The sequence below is a fragment of the Herpailurus yagouaroundi genome, unplaced genomic scaffold, assembly GCF_014898765.1.
Source record: "Herpailurus yagouaroundi ecotype Mexico unplaced genomic scaffold, PumYag 182, whole genome shotgun sequence".
In the NCBI taxonomy this organism is placed as follows: domain Eukaryota; kingdom Metazoa; phylum Chordata; class Mammalia; order Carnivora; family Felidae; genus Herpailurus; species Herpailurus yagouaroundi.
This window is the reverse complement of record NW_024412413.1, coordinates 39,953,818-39,972,127: the sequence shown is the minus strand read 5'-3', so window position 1 is coordinate 39,972,127 and position 18,310 is coordinate 39,953,818. Positions and strand designations below refer to the sequence as shown.

Genomic DNA, 18,310 nt, shown 5'->3' with positions numbered 1-18,310 from the left:
TTTTCTCATTTTACTCTGGTCTCTGCTCAAATCTCCTTTCAGAGCTGGCTTTCTTGACCACTCTACCTAAAATAGCATCTTCTGTCTGCTTCTTGCCTAATTCTTTTAAGACTTACCTGTCTATATTTTTCCTTATAGCCACTGTTACAACCCGGAGTTATACTGAATCACTTTCTCACTGATTACATGAGAATAAGGAAATTGTGTGCTATATTCACCTCTCTGAACAGTGCCTATCATATCACAGGTTCTCAAAGAATAAAAAAATGTGTGTGTGTGTGTGTGTGTGTGTGTGTGTGTGTGTGTGTGTGTGTATCAAACCCCTGTTGAATGAATGTAGAAGGAAAGTTGAAAACCAAGAGATTTAGGTAAAAACCACACACATTTGAAGCCAATTTATGATTAAATAACATCACACCCAAAATGTCTGAAAGAATGGATTCTTTTTGGTCAGAAGTAGTAAACACAATATGCTATAGATAATTTTAACTTGGAATGATAGAAATGAGTTATTTAAAAACATTAATAAGCTTTATTAAGATAACTTCTATTGCAACAGTTAAAGGTTTACCATCACACTAATTATTTTGAATTTGCTTTAAATAAATAGAAACCAGTTTAACCATGAATTTGCATCAACCACTGGCCAAGTGTTAATGGTTATTCGCCTGCCTATGGGTAGATATATCTCCTAATACATTCCTGAGCATTTGAGCTTGCCCATTTCTTAGTGTAGGCATAGTATAAATTGATAAAAGATTTCATTAGGATAAAGGAGCAAAAAAGCTATATTGAATATCACCAAATCTCGAAGATGAGATCATTGTTTACTTATTCAAGTAATATTGTAGAAATACATGGTCACTTTTATCATCTCAAAGATATCTCCATAAAAACACATGTTAGAAAACGTCAGAAAATTCGTGCACTGTTTGTTGACAAGCCATTTAAAATTTCCTTTCTGGGGGCGCCTGGGTGGTGCAGTCAGTTAAAGCGTCCGACTTCAGCCAGGTCACGATCTCGCACTCCGTGAGTTCAAGCCCCGCGTCGGGCTCTGGGCTGATGGCTCAGAGCCTGGAGCCTGTTTCAGATTCTGTGTCTCCCTCTCTCTCTGCCCCTCCCCCATTCATGCTCTGTCTCTCTCTGTCCCAAAAATAAATAAACGTTGAAAAAAAATTTTTTTTAAATAAAAAAATTAAAAAAAAATAAAATTTCCTTTCTGTAGAGCTGTCTTCTGCTAGCCTTGTCAGAACTTATCAGATGTTTCTTTACTCCAATAGAAAAACATACTGTTTTTTTTAAAAAAAAATAATATTTATTTATTTTTTGAGAGAGAGAGGGACATACTGTGAGCAGGGAAGGGGCAGAAGGAGAGGGAGACACAGAATCCCAAGCAAGTTCCAGGCTCTGCACTGTCAGCACAGAGCCAGACACAGGGCTTGAGCCCACAAACCATGAAATCATGATCTGAGCCAAAGTCGGATGCTTAACCCACTGAGCCACCCAGGCGCCCTGAGAAAAACATACTTTTAAACATTATCTTCTCATATTCTTCTTCTGAAATTTTAAGTGTAAATGTGGTAATATAATGCGTGTTCCTGGCCAGCTTAATGCTTTAGAGGTTCCAAATCCGAAAACATGAAGATAGATGACCCTGGATAGAGCTAAAATGCTATTCAGGTTTTTTTTTTCCCCCATATAGAAAATTAGAGCATACATGTTCATTGCAGAGACTATAAGCATTATGGGAGTAAACCCCATCTGTATCCTGTGATCCTCTGTGTCCACAGCATGTTAGCACTACATCTGTCACACGGTACCCATTCAATATATCTTTGTTAGATCAAAAACAAAAATAAAAGCTGAGTTTGTATCAGTGACCTCCCTGCTCCCCCAAAAAGACGTATAACACACTGTTTACCATTTAGGTATGAATGATAAATAGCTAATTATACAGCCTTATTTTTGGTCTAAAATTTGCCGGGTTTTTTGAACATGGTATTGCAAAACAATGAAGTATATCAGCATGATAATTATGTAATTGGATGAAGATTTTATGCTTTTTCTCATGTAAAAACTACATTCTAACACTGACCTTCTGTCAAGAGCAACAGGGTAGATGAAATGCAATGAGAAACGGAAAATCTATGTAGGGGTTCCTTCCATTCAGCAGGGAATAATAGCAGTTATAGATTTTCTAAAAGCGTTATTGCACAGTCTCTTAAGTTAACAAGAGTCACAAATATTTCTTCTTCCTCTATTCAGTGGTTGGGTCATTACTCTCTTATTCAGGAAGCTGTACAAGGGATACTTGGCTTTTCAAGTTCTGCATGGTAGTAGGAGTGCTTTCTCATTCCTAGGTAATTTCTACTAATGCAGGTATCAATTACGCTTTCAAACTTTTCAATATTTCACCCATGTGTGTTATGGGTAGTGTAGATTGTTTTTGTTTTCCAGCCTTTGTTAATGCATTTGCAGATTGCACTGAAAGAGCCTGAGAAAATTACTCCATACATCAGCATCAACAGTGCAAATTGTTTTTTAATCTATATACTGTACTATTGCACTACATTGTACAAACCAGTAAAGAAAAAAAAGCTAAGTGACTAACATTGGTTCTGGAAAGTTGTAGGGCAGGAGTAAATACACTTTTGAACACTTCTCAATAGAATATGAAACCAAACATACACTCCTCCCTCTTCCAACCATCCAGATTCAGAAACATTTGTGACTTCTGACTTGGTGATTAATTTAGCATCACTTGTGAAATTAGTGAAATTAAAATATTTTCCATGCATGTAATGTTATTCTCTAGCTAACGATCCTCAAATGAAGTTTTATTTATACAGATGTGTTAAGTGTGAACATAGGAGGTTACATGGTAATTGCAAGTTAATTGATTATAGCAGTAATAAATGTTCCTTTAAGACATTGTATGGTAACATTTTGCAAGTAAAGATAATTTTATAGCCAACTATGTTACCAAGATAATGTTCTTCTTTTTACACAACCATGTATATAGAACAGTTACCTCAACTGAATGTTACAATATTTTCTAACCACAGCACAGTATCAATTCCAATACATTCAAGTGCCATGGTGTTTAGTTTATATATCTGACTTGCTTCGCTGTCTCTTCTTCATTTTCTTTTCCTCTCTTGGGTGCAGATTATCAATGCCATATAGAATAAACTACAGGAAATTCTGCGACTTCAAATCAGACAACGTCTTTCTCTTCAGTGTCTTTCTTAACAGTGCAATTCACTGTTAACACTTTCATGAAAGAAACAAAAATGTTATACTTTATATACTTCTTAACACACCCTTTAAAATTTGCCATACAATATTGTGTACTATTTTAATTTAAAAAGTTTATCGCACAAATTTAAATAAAATATGACTTAAAAGTATACTACCAAATTCCTTTGATATATCGATCATCTCAGAAAATCAGTTGATCTCTTCAGAAACCTGCATTTGCTCCTTGTCGCCTTCGTAATCTCATCCTCAGGTTATCTACAGTATGTCCCGGTCTACTTTTCCAGCCTCATTTCTCTCTCCTTCCATACTTAACCTTATTCTCCTGTCATACTAACTTAGTGTCAAGAATCCAAACATGCCCAGTGCTTTTTTCCCTTGCACAAATTTGTTCCTCCGTGACTGGTACCTCCAACTGAGATACTTCTTTATATCAAAACTCAGGCAAAGAATGGTCATCCTACAAATATCACACGCTATTAGGGCTTTGGCTATTGCACTGGGTTTGAGTTTGTATACATAGAGAACTCATCAGCTTTTCTCATTCAAGAGTTACGGGTGGATTCAACTATCCCTTCTCCACCATATCTTCTGGACTAAAAATTACTGAGAACAGAAATCCCTTGCAGTTTCTCATTTTTGTGTGTGGAACAGTGTTTGGCGAGTACTTTTCTCAAAGCATTCCACCAGAAAAATAGATTGATTATATATTATGAAGGAACTGCATCAATTGCTTTGGTGAGGCTTTCCCAAATAAAAGAAACAAGAATTTAGTTGTTTAAACAGCTTTATGTTTAAGTTACGTGAAGTAAGGTGATACTATCAACTCTATATTGTCTTAGAAGTACCTACATTTTATTTAAATAATGACTAGATTTAGACGAGGCAGGTTGAATTTTCCTCTGGTGCATGTTGTCTCCACTGGTGTTGCCTCAATTATTACCTCCAGTGCACACTTACCTCCACAACTGACTGTCTTTCTTTCTTTCTCTCGCTCTCTCTTCCTTTCTCTTTCTCTCTCTTTCTCCATCTCTTCTTCCCTCCCTTTCTTCTTCCCTCCCTCCCTTCATTTCTCTTTTTTATTCTATTTATCTACCCATCCATCCATCCATCAATCAAATATATGGAATATATATATTCATTCTGAAAGTCTACATGGTATGTGCATGTACATGTATATATTCTGTGTGTATATTTATGGGTGTGTATGTATACATATTCTGTAAGTATATTTATGTACCCATAAACGCACCCACCAGAAAGAATAAAACATGCATAGTTAGGTACAGAATAAACACCTAAAATTTTAAGATTTACCTAAAATCCACCAAAACCAGCTTCCTCAATAAAATTGAGATTCAAATAATCATCAAATAGTATCATTTGTGATGAAATTAACTATTAATGACACAATTGTTTTATTCTTCCCATATTAAAGTGTATTTTAACAAGTCTATAAGAACAATTTCCTTAGTTAAAATGGTATGTAAATGTTATTATGTACCTCTTGCAAATACTATTGATCAATTTTAAATCATGTAAAATTTGAGATTATAGATTATGCCTGATGCATTGATTGGGTCTTCCATGTTAACTTATTTTCATGGCATTTGCCTCTTTTTAATAAAGGAACATGAAGACCACGACATAGAAACAAACTCTGAGGGCAGTTTTCATGTGAATGTCAAGGTCCAGGATATCTATGAACCAATGTGTACTGTTGTATATATTTGTACACTCTATATTTACCAGCTAGAAATACAGAGATAAAGATGTCTTGAGAACAAGTTTAGCATAAGAAAATTAAGAAAATTCAGGAGAATATTTAATTTTGGGTTTGAATATCCCCAATTCACCAAGTCAAATGGGTTTTAACTTCCTGTTAAGGTGATAGTCCTTATTAGTAACCTATCATGTAACTTCCATACTAAACACATCACACAATTAACTCTGCCTTTTTTTCATAGAACCTATAAGAAAAGTAAATGGGTGCCTAATGGGAAAGAGGCTTAGGTTTGAGGGGTAGCAATTATCTACCTGGGAGAGAGAAAAAGTGGTGGTATAGAATAAGATATAATATTATGTAGTCAGACATTTCTGACATGGGAAATGTCTAGAATGTTTGCCCATACATGGCAGAATGTCTTCTGTACCTCTTTTCCTTTCCATGAGGATCACAAATCTAATTATGTAAGCTTCATGTAAGCCTTTACGAAAATAGATCTAAATAAAAGATGTCATAGGAGATTATTTAAAATGTTTGTGCCTTATATAATAGCTAGACCCTGCCAAAATCAAGTACACAGAAAAACCAAAAAGCATACCTGGCATTAAGTGTGGCCACCAAGTAAGTGCACCTCCACGATTCAACTGTACCACCAAATTGGCAAAGAGGATTTTTAGTGAAAGAATGCTGTGTAGACAAAGGAGACTGACTTGAGTTCCTCAAGAGTTCAGTTCAACAAACATTTGCTTAGAACCCCATATATGCCAGGAGATGTACTAAGTACTATGAACTGAAGGTTGGAAAGCGTCCAGGGATGTGGAGTTAACAACAACAAAACAGACTTTAAATCCATGTACAGTGCTGAGGTAGAGTTATGAATTGGGGTTTGACAGACAGGGACCCTTCTTCTACTTCTTTTTATCCCACACGCCTCCTAAAACAGTACTATAGAAACTCAACAGCAATTGTTGAGATTTGCCGGATTGTAGAGATGAAACTGTGGCTTCACTTGGGGCTGCCTCCAGGGTATTGACAATAAGACTGTGATTTGTAGTCAACTAGAAAAAGGTCTGCTTCCTACCAACCTCTGACAACCAAATTTACCATTCTCAATATAATTAGCATTCAAATGATTTCATTATATTGATATTTTAGTTCATGTCAGGATTATTAGCAAAATGAGAAATCCACATGTGGTAGATGGCACTACGTAGACTACATTAAAGTCTGTTAAAGTGAATTATGACATGATTATTTTCTGATTCTCTCGGTATCAAGGATATGAAAGTGATTATAATAAAATCAGTTTCTTTTCAAAAATGACACTTCTTTAAACTATAACTAAAGAGGTGATTACAACGCTAGGGGACTCTATGGCAGAAACACGACGATAGCACTGAGGAACACTGTAAAAGTTCACTTGCTGCTGTACGTAATTCCAAATGAATTTTAGTTTCAAATTGAAGGTGGGGCTCTTCGATTAAGTTTCCTATCAGGGAGCCCAAAACTAACTGTTACAATCCCTGCCTGGAGTCCTCCAAAGAAATTTGCCTATTCTAAGGAATTACTTCTAAGAAATTAATCTTGATCATATTCTTTTTGACAGTGAAAATTAGTTGCTATTCATGTTAGACAAGTGAAGGATCAAAGAGTAGAAGCTGAGAAAACAACTCACCCATGTTTTTGCCTCACTTTTTCAGCTGTTATCCTATCCATTATTATCATTTCATGGATGACATGAGAGTCTTTTTCAAACCCAGGTAAAACAGTATCAGGTTTTTTTTTAATAAAATTTTATTGAACGGTCACCCAAATATCTAATGCTAGTTGTTTTCTCTAATGAAAACTTTAGTATGACTTAACTACACATCCCTCCTATAATTTGATGGCTATTCTTTTTTTTCTCAAATAAATGTTTTCTTAAATCATCTTTTGAATTCTCTGAATAAATCATTAATTTAGGATTTTATAAGACTGTATCATGGTCATCTTAAGAAACAATTTTATCAGGGTTAAGTGGTTGGTTCTTACTTATGGCAAGGATTTTTTTTATATCCATCCCCTTTGGTCTTTTCTAGTTGTCAATTTGTTTTTAATCTAGAATCTAATGGAATCTAGAGTCTATTGTTCTGGGCTATCACTTCATATATTCTCTTTCAGAATAGAAATGCCATTCCATTCTTTGAACTTCTTACCATTTACAGCTCCTTCACATCTAATAACGAACTTAAAATGTTTTATTCAAAGTTTATTGTTGCCATTGTTTTTTAACTTCTAGAGTTTTTGGAATTCAGGGGTTGTTCATTTAATGAGTTGAGAGTTCAGCTGTTTGAGCTATCATTGACTTTGGGGTTTCAAATCAGCACAACACATCTTTTAGCCATCTCCCTGGTACTTAGCTCTTAACTTGAACATTCAAGTTTTGTAGGCTCTAATTAAGAAAAGACGTATCTCTAGACTTCCATGGCCACACAGTTTTATTTCCTGCCTAATGTAATTTTAGGTCAATTATGCAGATGTTTAGAATTAAAAACTGTAAGACAAAGGTTTTATGCTTCTTATAAACATATCCTGAAGGTAATCTTACAATAGTAAATCTTCATATGTAGATGAAATTATTATGTTGATTTGAGAATCTTTTGTTTAATGTAGGAATTACGATATTCAGGTAAAAGTTCTAGAAGTAGTAATTTTAAAAAGGTTACATGTGGAAAATTTTTTGAAAAATCTTCTATTTTTAAGGCTTCTTATTTCTCTGAGACTAGGTATATTCGATTACTTTTAGAAACAGAATATACCTCAATGAATTGGCTAATCTAATCTTTTCCTTGGGGTAAGTATGGTGTTATCCCATTTTACAGATGAAGCAATTAAGATCATTTATTTGAATTGCTTCAGAGGCTATACATCTAATAAGTAGTAAATAAATAGCTGGAAAATAGATTTTCTACGTTCTCAAAGTCCATTCTAACACTACAGAGGCTTTGTGGCTAGGGAAAAACAGGATTCAGGTACAAACAGGGCTGAATCTAGTTAGACTTTGGGTCCACCACTTACTAACTGCAAAAAAGTTGTGAACCAAGTTCTTTCATATGTAAATAGTTTTAACAACTACTTCACCATGTCCTTAGAAATCTGAAAGTAATAAAGTATACAATCTGCTAAATGCAGCTTACTAAACAGCATTTGTTCGTTTGTTTGTTTGTTTATATCACACTGCTTCTCCAGAAATAGGCATGTAGCCTCCTACAATGAATCTCTGAAGAGGGCAGTTTTTCTGTGAATGTCAAGGACCAGGATTTTTATGAACCGGTGTATACTGTTGTTTCTATTTGTACACTTTATATTTACCAGCTCTAAAGACAGAGATAAAGATGATGTCTTGAGAACAAGTTTAACCTAAGAAATTGCTTGTTTTCTTTTTTATCTCTATGCTTGTTCCCCACGTGGATGTTAGGTAAAGAGAGGAGACCAGAGTCCCCTTCTTAGCTGTGGTTTTTCATGGCTGGCCCTGGACTTCCAGCTTGGTCCTGTCCCATGGTGCTGAACTAAACCCAGAACACAGTACAGCACTAAAGTTGAGACAATTAGCATAGAACTGTAATAATTTCATGCCATATCCCAACATCTTTGCTGGGTTTGAATTTGCAGCAAGCCAAGGCTTTAAATAAATCAAAGGTTCTCCTTCAACCTTAAATGTGTATATAGAATTGCTACTACACTCTCCCCATCCAACCTCAAAAACTGGGTAAGGTGAATCAACTTATTTTCATTTCCTGTCACTTTACCAACACCCTCCGTTCCATGAGCAAATGTGAAGTTTTTATAGCTACCTTGGAGTCTTTTGTAAAGATAGTTGACTTCTGCTTTTTGTGAAACCAGCAATAACGTATCTTTTAATCTAAGTATCCAGTCTCCAATTGTTGCAGTATTAGAATTTGTACAGAAATCTCTGAAAATAATCTAGTTCTGGGGCACCTGGGTGGCTCAGTCCATTAAGCCTCTGACTTTGGCCTAGGTCATGGTCTCATCGTTCCAGAGTTTGAGCCCTCTGTCGGGCTTTGTGCTGACAGCTCAGAGCCTCGAGCCTATTTCAGACTCGGTGTCTCCCTCTCTCTCTCTGCCCCTCCCCCACTTGCACTCTCTGTCTCTCTCTCAACAACAAATAAACTTTAAAAATAGTTCTCTTATATTCTCTTTCTCTTGGGCCTTCCTCCTCTTTTCTACCCCATCCTTCCCACAGAGACACTACCTCTGCCATCACTGACACCCCAGCTTTTTCGTAGCAGTATACAATCGGTGGTCTTGATTTCAGTATAGATTATAAGAAATATTCTGCTTTGGTCTGACAAAGCTCAGAAAGTGGCCCCTGCTCATCTCTGCTGTGGATCAGACTCAAATGCCAAGCTTATTTCAGGTCATAGTTTCCCATCCCATTGAGGCTATTTGACTAGACCCTTCTTTTTAAAGAATAGTATGCCTTTTATCTCCATGATAGGTCTTTAGATCCTCTTACGGAAAATGCCTGGAGGAATAGGCTGATGAGAAGAAAGGAAGGTAGGGGACTCACAGAAGTCCCAAGCCCACCAACCATGCTTGATGGCCAAGAAGTCATTTTTGGCAGCCACCAATCAGCATCCCAGTTCCTTTTTTAACTTCAAAGTGTATTGTGCCCATCTCCATCCACTGGCAAATGTTTATTGAGCATCTAACTCATCTTAAGGCCCACTGTAGTCCAGGGAAACACAAAAGCAAAGTATGCAGCATCAATTCAAAATCAGCATAGATGAAACTGGGGAAAATAATGAGATCACATATAAGTAAAAGCTAACGTATGTCTTCTAGAATGTAAATGCTCAACAAGCTTACAGAAAAGAAAACACATGAGGAAGCCAGTGTTAATTACCAAAGGCTTCATGGAGGTATAAGCAATTGTGCCTTTTGGGTCTTGTATTAAATAGCTCTTCATGGAATTACGTATAGATCCTAAGAGTTACTTCAGCTTTCCTTTCTCTAAAATGGGCAGTCCCAATTCCATGACCTGTAGTAAGAGAACATTTATATAAACTCCTGCCATTTATAGCTTCTTCTGAATGTTCTCCATTTCTGTTTATTTGAGGACTCTAAAGGTGCAAGCAGGGGGTGTGTACAGTCACTCTGGTAAAAATAAAAAGAACAGATAAAGATCTCTACATCTGCATGCCTGTATCAATAGTACACATAAATGTCACTTCTTACATCAAAACCATAAATCACTTTCTGAATTTTCTCTTATTAACATCTCTTTCAATGGGACTTATTTTCCATTACTTGAGCCGATGCTTTGCTCTTTGATTCATCTTTTCTATTTTTCCCCATTTCTCTTCATTTAAAACTCATATAAGGCTAGTCTCTTCTACGAAAATGTTCACGGTTGCCCATTTTGATAAACAGAACCACATCCAGAAATATTTAGATCTGGAAGGCACCTTGGTGAATCACCTTTTTCCACAGTCTCATTTCACAGCTGATAAAATTAGATTAAGTGAGTTGTCTAAGGTCACACATTAGATACAGACAGAAGAAGACTTGGATTATGTGACACTAAATTTTACTTTTGTCAATATACTATTATCCATTCGGCAAACATTTATTCATGTGGCAGGCACTACTGTAGGGATTGGAAGCCAATAGGGGCACCCACAAGCATAATTCTGCTCCTGTATACTCGTTAATTCTGCAGGTTTCACCTCCCTTAGGTGTTCTCTGACTTTCTGCTCGATCTTTTATTGTAATAGTTTTATTTCTTCATGCTTTGATCGTGTCCTTATCTTCACTCGTTCCCAATTAACTTCCCCAAGCTTCTCATTTAATTAATTCCCATCCTCCTTTTCAAGATACAAACTGGCTCTCCTGACTTAGTGCCATTCTGCCTCATTATCAGCCCCCCATTCTAAAATAATTATTTTGAATATAATGGAAATGTTAAACATGGCTGAACCCAATATGTCATGATTGTAACTGACTGCCAGCAAGTGCTTTAGTGGGTTCTGACTTGTCTAATAAAGTGTCACAACAGAAAAATGAGTAGAGCCTTTATCCCTTTTCCAATCTTTGTTGGTAAACATTTGCTTCTATCATAATGAGGACAGGTTTGTAAAATTAAGCCTCCTAAATGGCTGTCAATGGTTAGACACAAAAAAAGGAGAAATAGACACATTCCTTTGTCCTCAATACGAAGCAAAATATTTCATTCTCCCTTTCCTTTCAAGAAAAATCCATATTCTGTGTTACTGCCTTCCCACTATTCCAGCAGCACCATAGATACTGATAGTGGCCGCATTTAAAGAAAACAATTTTTTTGTTTATTGATGGATTACTTTTCTTTTATTGCCTAATACTCTCCATTTTCCAGATAAATGTCCTTTTCTTTTATTGTTATATACAGAATGAAACAATTTTGTGCTTAATGGAAAAAATAACATAGCCACAGTTCAGTGAAATATTTTGTAAGGATACTGAAAAAACGGCACTTTATTTTTATTTTTTTAATAGTTTTATAATCTCTTTTTTTTGGTAATGATTATTTTGTTCTTTCATAAAAACTCTCATAAAAACTTGCAAGGATAGTTTAAGTTCCCATATGACTTTTACCTAGATTAACCAGTTGTTTAATTTTGTTCTGTATCATTTTCTCTGTGTGTGTGTGTGTGTGTGTGTGTGTATATATATATATATTTATATGATATGATATATTATATTATATTATATTATATTATATTATATTATATTATATTTATGTGTTTATATACACTATCAATATCTTTTTCCTAACCATTCAGAATAAGTTGAAGACATGATATGTCTTATTCCAAGTATTTTAGAGTATATTTCAGTATAATTCTGAAGAGAACATTTTCTTACACAGAACAGTTATCAAACACAGGCAATATACCAATGATGTAAGAACACTAATTCATAGTACATATTCAAATTTCATCTAGTGTCACAGTAATGTTCTTAATAGCTAATTGTTTTTGTCCTATATAGGTCCAGGATCTAACCTAAAATTATGTGATACATCGATGTGTCATGCAATGCTTTATTTTTGTGTGTAAAATTTTACACTCAATCACTAATGACCTGGATAGTGTTTCTTTTTAAAGTAATCTCTGTTTGGTGACTGCTGTCCCAAGAATAAGAGTTTAAGCCAAAAGATGTGTAACAAAATCCCTTAGGGTTAGTGATATCTGTGTTTAGGAAATGATACATCAACTTTGTAACTGTCTTCTAACCACAAGTTTTGGCATTTCAATAGGAAGGAGTCCAAGGAAAAGAACTCCGAGTTTATCTATAATTTGTAGTTTTGAGATTTAAAACAGGGGGTAGAGATTTTGATGCCATCTCAGTCTACCTGGGGTGAAGGGGATGTTTACAAATGACCATGTTGCAAAGATTCATGATGTACACTTTAAAAAAATTTAGTGTTTATTTATTTTTGAGAGAGCTAGAACGCGAGCAGAGGTGGGGCAAAGAGAGAGGGAGACACAGAATCCGAAGCAGGCTCTGGGCTCTGATCTGTCAGCATAAAGCCCGAGGCAGGTCTCAAACCCACGAACAGTGAGATCATGACCTGAGCGGAAGTCAGACTGAGCCACCCAGGCACCCCTTTAGTGCTCACTTTAAATCCAACCCTAAATAAATATTTGGTTCAGTGATATGTTTCCATTAAACATATTAAAAGCTCCTTTAAAATCAATATTTTCATCAAAATGAAATATTTGAGATATTTTAAACAAAGTTTGGATATTAACGTTAGTCATTTGTCATTCTTGAAACTGAGTCCTTCTTTAAAAAAAATTCAGCTATGCATTTTTAAATATTCAGCATTAAAATGAATACAAATAGCTCCCTCCTCCCACAAAACAACAAGTCAAGGATTTGTAATATTCATGCCTAAAGCATAGAGTGTTTTGCTTAATTCTATAAATAGAATCATGGTTAGCACTGCAAGGTTCAGCAGTTTAATTTCTAGCTATTATCAAGCAAAAGTAATCCCTAAGTTTCAGATAATTTCTTTTTTCTCCATGTCAGGTCTGCTTCTAAAACTGGATTAAAAAGCATGAAAGAGTCATCAGATTTATTGACTGTGAATCCTCATACTGTTCTGTGAAAAATAGGTAAATCTCCCTAAAAAGATTCACATTTTTTTAAGTATCATATAAACACATAAAAGTACCAAGTCTCAATACCAGGAGGCTTTCTGAGTCAGACCTACTGATACCAATGACATTACTGAAAAGCCAGACAGTTGGCAGAAAGTGCAAAATCATCCTGTGCTATTTTCACATTTTTCCTCTAAAATAAAGAGAAAGGTTTATACACGCAAGAGAAATTAGCTACGAGAAAAATACTGTGCACATCCATATTCAGTGCATAGATTAAAAGTAAAATAGTTGTTTGTCCCCTACAGTAGAAAAGGCTTGCCCATTCATCCTTGTGATAGATCTGCATGTAAAACCAAAATGAAATCAAATCCCTGCAGATGGCTCGTAAGTCACAAAAACTGTTTAATCCTTTAACTGTGTCCCTTTGGGAAGCCGGCCCCTGGGTAAGTCTCAATGTGTAATAAATATAACGTCAAATATTCTCGTAGATTTTTAGTAGAAAGCCTTCATTGACTCCAGCAGGGCCACCCACCCCCGCAGCCCCCCGCTGCCCCCCGCTGCCACCTGTATTTCTTGTAAAGAGGTCTATGTTACTCCGGTGCCTTCATATCTACACCCACAGAGTTTGGTTGTAGTTTTTGCTTTTTTTTTTTTTTTTAATTTTTTTTTTCAACATTTATTTATTTTTGGGACAGAGAGAGACAGAGCATGAACGGGGGAGGGGCAGAGAGAGAGGGAGACACAGAATCGGAAACAGGCTCCAGGCTCTGAGCCATCAGCCCAGAGCCCGACGCGGGGCTCGAACTCCCGGACCGCGAGATCGTGACCTGGCTGAAGTCGGACGCTTAACCGACTGCGCCACCCAGGCGCCCCTGTAGTTTTTGCTTTAATAAGAAAAGTGTCAGTAACCGAAACTATACGTAGAAATCTTATCTAAAATTGATTGTGGCTCAAAGTCGCATTTTAAGAGTCAGCCAGGCAAATCTAAGCACATTTTTACAATGCTCTTTCTAATGGCTCTTACTAGAAAACAGTTGCATTTCAGGCAGGAATAAAATGAAAACGGACCTTGGAGGCTTAACCATTGAACAGATGCAGTAAATGCAGCTTTGGAAATATAGCTGTCACTTCAGATCTTTTATGCTGAGTACCTATAGGAGCCAATTGCCAAAGCTGCCGGCATTATTATATTTCTGCAGTTCTGTTCAAAACAGACTCTGTAAGAACTTATAAAAACACAGTAACATGCCTATTACGAACCTATTTTTAAATATTTCATTCTTTCTTGGTTTTCATTCTACTTAAATTTTTGAAGACTAAAACTGATCAGAACTTCTATAAAAAGGTACTTGTCTCTAGCACTGTGAAATCTTTCATTTGTGAGTTGCTAACGTCAAATCAAATCAGAAATGCTTGACATCTTTATTACATTAAAGCAATTCCTGATATTGACTCTTGGGAAGGATTTCATTTTCTTACTCTCTAAACTAGAAGTTGTACTTTTTTTTTTTTTTTTAACACAGCAATGTGAGATTATTTTTCTCTTTACCCCTGCTGGGGGATATATATACATTTTTGTCAAATCTTTTTGAACAACACGGTTTGAACTGCATGGGTCCACTCAAATCTGTGATGTATTTTTTTCCTCTTTATGATTTCCTTAACATTTTCTTTTCTCTAGCTTATTTTATGATATAACAAATAAACATAATAAACAAAATATACATTAACTGGCTTTATGTTATCAGGAAGGGTTCTGGACAACAGTAGGCTGTTAGTAGTCAAATTTGGGGAGAGTCAAAAGTGACATAAGGATTTTTGATTACAAGGAGGGTCAGTGCCCCTAACCCCCACACTGTTCAAGAGTCAACTATGATCATGTCAATACTAAATATAGCACCATGTATTTAATTGACTAATAACTGTATGATTCTTTCTAAATAAATAATGTAATATTCTCTAACAATGTCTACCTAGATGAGTATTGTTTCATTTTTAAAGTAGAAAAGCTATACTGCAAGAAGCATCGTCACAAAAATCAGTGTATCAATTACTCATAGAATCTTGATCTCTAGTTCTTCAAACCAACTTTAAAATCCCTAACAATCTCTGTCTTCTACTCTATATACTAAATGTACATATATGTGACGTTATATTGTATTTGGATATATATCTGTCAAGATTTTTTAGTATAAATATGACATAATAAAATTAATCAGTCACATTAATGACAATCTGAAATGATTCTGAACTATGCAGTCAGCTAACCAGTGGGCATGTTGTTTTCCTTTACAGAAAAAAAGAATCCGAAAGAAAGAAGAAAATACCCCAGAATTCCTCACAGAACAGTAAGTGCTTTCATGATACCATAATATGACTAGAGCCTCTATAAAATTCTACAAATTTCTTTTATAGAAATATTCGCCTTTCTATTTGGTAAGATAAGAGATTAATACAGCTGGCAAGTTTTAGAAGGAACCTTCTAAAAGTCAATCCCAATTTACTGGAGGAAGCTGAAAATCAGTTATCCTATAATCCTCTTAAATAAGAGGCCAAGGTAATCCTTGCGCTACATCTATATGGCAGAACGTGTTTATGTTGATTCCATCCTATCTTTTGACTAGCACTGTATCATTTTAATTCTAAAGAAGAAAAAAATTAAGTAAAATTTAATCATCGTGCCTCACATTCTCTGTATGTGCTAGAAAAATATATTCATTTTGAACAAAATTTTTAAGAAGAATCAAGATGTTTGTTGTCTTTAAATTAGAATTATCAAAAAATAAAAAAAGGGCAACCATCTGTAGGCTTTAAATCTAAAGGTTTCTCATTAGTACATTTCTAATATTCTCACAACTATGACTTATGTTTCCTCATACAGCTATTAACTGAGAGTAAGAATTGTTTTCCTAAATATGTTCCTAAATACGCTTTTTGTGAAGCAAAATTAAATTTTTATACCATTCTTTATGGTAGAATTTGTAACATTTTAATGATTTCCTAGATGCAAGCAATTACAAATTTTAAATATGTGAATATCAAAAATAATAAAGATGGAAAAGCAAAGTCCACATTGGTGAACCATGTTATCTCCCTTTTAATGCCATGGTTGTTTTCAAATGAGTTTGCAAACTCACTTCTAGGTTGAATTTTTAAATGACAGAATCATACATATTAGTTTTATATTCTTTATACAAGAAGCAGTTAATATTTCTACCCCCTCACAATTTCTTGGTCATCTTATAATTTCACTGTCAAGAGCCATAAACGGCTGTTTTTCTGACCTATCTTTAAGTGAGTGGGTCTATTATTCAGGTGTTACTTACAGAAGTTGTTTCGTTTGGATTGTACTTTTCATAACTATATTAAAATCGGATTTAGTATGGCATCCTTTGGAAAGAATTGATGCAAGTATTTAGGTCTTCTGCCCATCCGGGGCAATCCTAGAGAAAATGATGTGCATGTTTCTGAGAAAGAAAACATGCAATTTCTTGGTGTGTTTGTGCTTTGTGGGAGTCTTCCTTTTAGCTTTTATGGTCTTTTATTTAACAACTACATGCTAAATGCCTCCTAAAAAACTGTAAGGAAAAATTACTAACTCAAGCCCAAATTTAAAAATAGAGTTTATGCCTTAATGATTTTATAAAATATTTTTGAAGAGAAATACTCTGAATTAAAACAATATTGTCAAAACACTAGAGGTGTCTTAATATAGGTCTTTTTCCAAAGAGTTCATGAATTAGGGATGTCAGTACATAAAATAAAGCATGATAGAAAGTGAAGACATTGGATAATGCAGTATTTTTCTTGTCTTTAATCTATAGAATATGTGTCTGTGTTGCAAGTCCATGAATAATAAATGAGTTTTTACAATTTGTATTTAAATCAAGCCTTATAAATTAGCATAGGAAAGCCTTACAAACCTATAGTTTTGCCTCAAAGCTCATAGCTTAAGAACAATTTGGTAATTGATTAGAATATTACTAAAGATCTTTAGAGCACATTACACTTATATTTCACAGAAAAAATATGCTTAAAGATAAGAAAAATAAGAAAAGGACCTTTGGAAATTGTATCTTAAAATAATAACTTTTCACTATTACTGAACAAATGTCCGGTGGTACTTTCAAAAACTCTAAGGGTTGGTTCTCTGCAGACAGAATATACTGGATAGTGATGATGATGATGATGATGATAATAATAATAATAATAATAATGACAACAACAAAGAGGACACATTTAAAAAAAGCACTCAGATGCTCATTCTTCTTGGAAACTATTCACATTATCATAGATCTACTAAACCTCTTTAAATACTACTGGGAGTTGATGTTCTCACTCAAAGCATGATTATTATTAACAATCTCTCTTTGCTGGTACACCAAATAGAACAAGAGGTTTTCAGAAGACAAGTCTTAAGAGAAAATAGATTTTAACTAGAAAAGTGTTTTGTGATTCACTAGTAAATAAATATTATTTGCAAATGCCCCTACAACTTCCAATTAGTCAAACCATTCTCTATTTGAAATAACAAGTCCTTATAATCAAAGAGTATTGGGCTATGTGTGTGTATGTGTTTGCATGTAACAGCACGGAGTTAAGAGAAATTTCTCTCTAGTCCAGTATATTCATTTTACAGGCATTACCTTCTCTACTATCCTCGTTTATAGAGGGCCAGAGAAGTCAATTCATTTATCTAAGCTCTCATATCTAGTGACAGAATCAAGAAAAATTCTGGCTTAATTAACCACCATTTTTTTTCCTGACAAATTAGCTGAAAGTACTTGTATAAAAACTGAACCTGTTCTCAAAACTTAATTTTTTTCCACCAAAATGCTAATCAAATTCTATATTGTCTCTGTCTGACTAAAACTGTATTTTGATAAGCTCGTTAGAATGTTAATAGAAGAGAGAATTATACACAGAGTTAGAGTCTGAGTTTGAGTCTTGGCTTCACCCATCTCCCTGTCTCTTAGTAAGGAGTACTGGAGCACAGAGGGAGATTGCTCAGCTAAAAAAAACAAAAACAAAAACAAAAACAAAAACAAAAAAACTACCAGATGATAATAATATATAACAATAATACACACATACAATCTATCATCAACAATAGTTAAGCAATTACCTCAGTGACTCGTTGTTATCCTATCTAAATAATGGGGGGAAAATTGCCCAATCT

At 34.8% G+C, this 18,310-nt stretch overlaps 1 protein-coding gene across 4 annotated transcripts in view; it reads left to right on the top strand.

The window, feature by feature from the left end:
• Window positions 1-18,310, top strand: part of SYT1 (synaptotagmin 1) — a 554,276-nt gene that overhangs the window by 184,071 nt on the left and 351,895 nt on the right. For 3 of the 4 annotated variants that reach the window (XM_040491356.1, XM_040491352.1, XM_040491353.1), the window contains one exon: window positions 15,427-15,479. The exons of the other annotated variant lie outside the window; for it this stretch is intronic. The gene's annotated coding sequence lies outside the window, so the exon portion shown is untranslated. The remainder of the gene's footprint in view (window positions 1-15,426; window positions 15,480-18,310) is intronic. 4 annotated transcript variants of the gene reach the window in all.